Raw genomic sequence first — 2500 nt, forward strand, 5'->3', positions numbered from 1 at the left:
ATTGATTTTATGCACTGAAAAACTAAATTAGTTGACATTTGGTCTTTATCCTGCTATAAATCTCTTTGGGTTGGTTTGGACCTCAACACCACAAATGCCACTATTGATGATATTTTTCAATATTAGAGAAAAAACAAGAAAATAAATGTGGGGGTTGTTGTGCTCTCATATCAGCTGTAATACATGGACAACATAATCACTAATTGTATCACTTTAGGAGGTTTTAATAGTGAATTTATGCAGATTTTGATAGTTTTGGTCATCAAAAACGATTTGCATAATGTAAGATAAAAGACCAGCAAAGTCAAAAAGATGAATACATAAAGTAATATTTCCATGGATATGAATTATATATCAAGTTAGCCATGAGATGAAAAACAATATTTGATGATAACTAGTGTTTTTGGGTATTTTATGGCTGAGTTTTGTTATCACGGGTCAAAAATGACCCGAACACCACAGGTGTATGCAGCTTACGAACACAACACAAGGGTTAACTCATTACAGGGTAGCCTACAGTGGGATAAATGGTGTAGCAATGTGTAATTATTACATGCACTAATTTTGTACGCAAAATCAATATTCATCATTATATAATAGGCTATGCATGAAATAATTACGTTTTATAAGAAGCGATTTTTTTAATCATAGTTTGCCAGTGCTGTATAAGTGCTGAGTTCTCCAAGGGAGGCAATGGGCTGGACTGAGGTGAATAAATAAGTGCAACACTAGTATTACATGTTTATTAAACCAGCTATATTCCGCTGTACCAAATGAGTTACGTACACAGTGTATCCTAATGTAAAGTGTGACCAAAAATTAGGGCTGGGACTTGATTAAAAATTTTAATCGCATTAATATATAGGCTTTGAAATGAATTGCATTTTAATCGCATTTAAATATTTGACTTGAGAACAGTGAAAAAATTTTTTTTTCACATGGATTTTGAATAATTACAATACATAAGCTTAATCTAAAAATATTATTCATTTTTAAAAGAAGAGAAAACTCATCTCAATTTCAGCAGGCTGTTCTCCATCAGGCATAATACTGCCCTCCACTGGTCTAATCCAGAACTATGTAGCTATATTAAACTGCAATTAATTTTTTTATCATGTTAATTAATTAATCGAATCGCGTGATAAATTAATCGAAATTAACTAGTTAATATCCCAGCCCTACCAAAAATGTATACTACTACTGTAATATGTGTGGTTAAAAAACATCCTATGGAGGTTAGTGTTTGAAATAAGCACAGAAAAGGTGAATGTACCGGTATATTACAAATTTGTTAAGCATTTATTACAAGTCTTCAGGTTGCCCTGCCTTCTTTTCAACACATACTGTATGTACACACACATACTGTACATACATACTTACAGTCAGTCAAAGTCCCTTGTGATTGACTTTAAATGCCAGGCCCAAAAAGAATGTTGTCCGCCGGGAATTTGGTCAAATTCATTTGAATGGACTTGCATTCTAAATCTACAAAAGAAATCCGAAACAAAATGAAATAAACAAACCAAACAAACAAACAAAAAACAGAAAAAAACAGTGCTGCAGACCAGTTTTAAAGCAGTGCGCTTACAAACATCACAGTGCGTCACACAGACATCCTGTCTTGAGGAAGTAGTACATTTCATAATTGTGCCATTGTGTCCCCTTTGAAGAACGTTATAAAGATAAGTCTGTATAGCCTTCTGACTCTCTCAGTCCCTTGCACAGCCATCATGCCAAGCTACAATATGTCCATTCACCTGACCATGGGTGCCTTTCTCAAAAGAGAAGAAGTTGTTAGCCTGTTGGCAACTTCGGTAGTTGCCAATGGGAAAATGCATTGACAACAACAAAGTAGCTAATGTAGTAAGCAACTTTGGTTTCGAGAAGTCCACCCCAGATCAGCAGTTCATAGGGCACTCCATTATCCCTGGTGAGTATGCTTAACCTAAAAAGTATACTAAATACAGTAGGTGGCATAAGTGACATACATCTTCCTCCACACAGAGGTGGTCGTAAACTTGACAGAAAGAGAGCCTGTTGGCATTCTTAGTTAGTGAAGTGAATGAAGCCTTGCACTAACAGGCTTAGAGCAACCACTGAGTTAAGGAAACTAGGTTAATAACTTAAAGGATTTATCCGGAGTTGGAACAAATTTGCCTGCTTTTTGCATGTTTGGGATGAAATACAGTCACTCTAGAGCAAAATCAAGGCAAAAGGATGCGTTTTGAGAAAGTTTGATAATATCACGTTAGCCTCGTTAGCCATATCAGCTATGCAATATGAAAGATGCGGGCATCGTTTTTCGGCGGTTACACACATTTCAAAAACACAACATTTTAAAGTCTTGCACAGCTCAAAACAACGTCACACTTACCTCGTAATATGTTGAGGGTATCCACACATAAACCGAAGTGTCCAAAGTCCTTCATGTATTCTTGAAAGGTCTGCAGAATGTGTTTTGTGAAGCTACTACCTTGAGAATATCTAAATTACTTTCAAG

Source organism: Engraulis encrasicolus, chromosome 17, assembly GCF_034702125.1.
Source record: "Engraulis encrasicolus isolate BLACKSEA-1 chromosome 17, IST_EnEncr_1.0, whole genome shotgun sequence".
Taxonomy (NCBI): domain Eukaryota; kingdom Metazoa; phylum Chordata; class Actinopteri; order Clupeiformes; family Engraulidae; genus Engraulis; species Engraulis encrasicolus.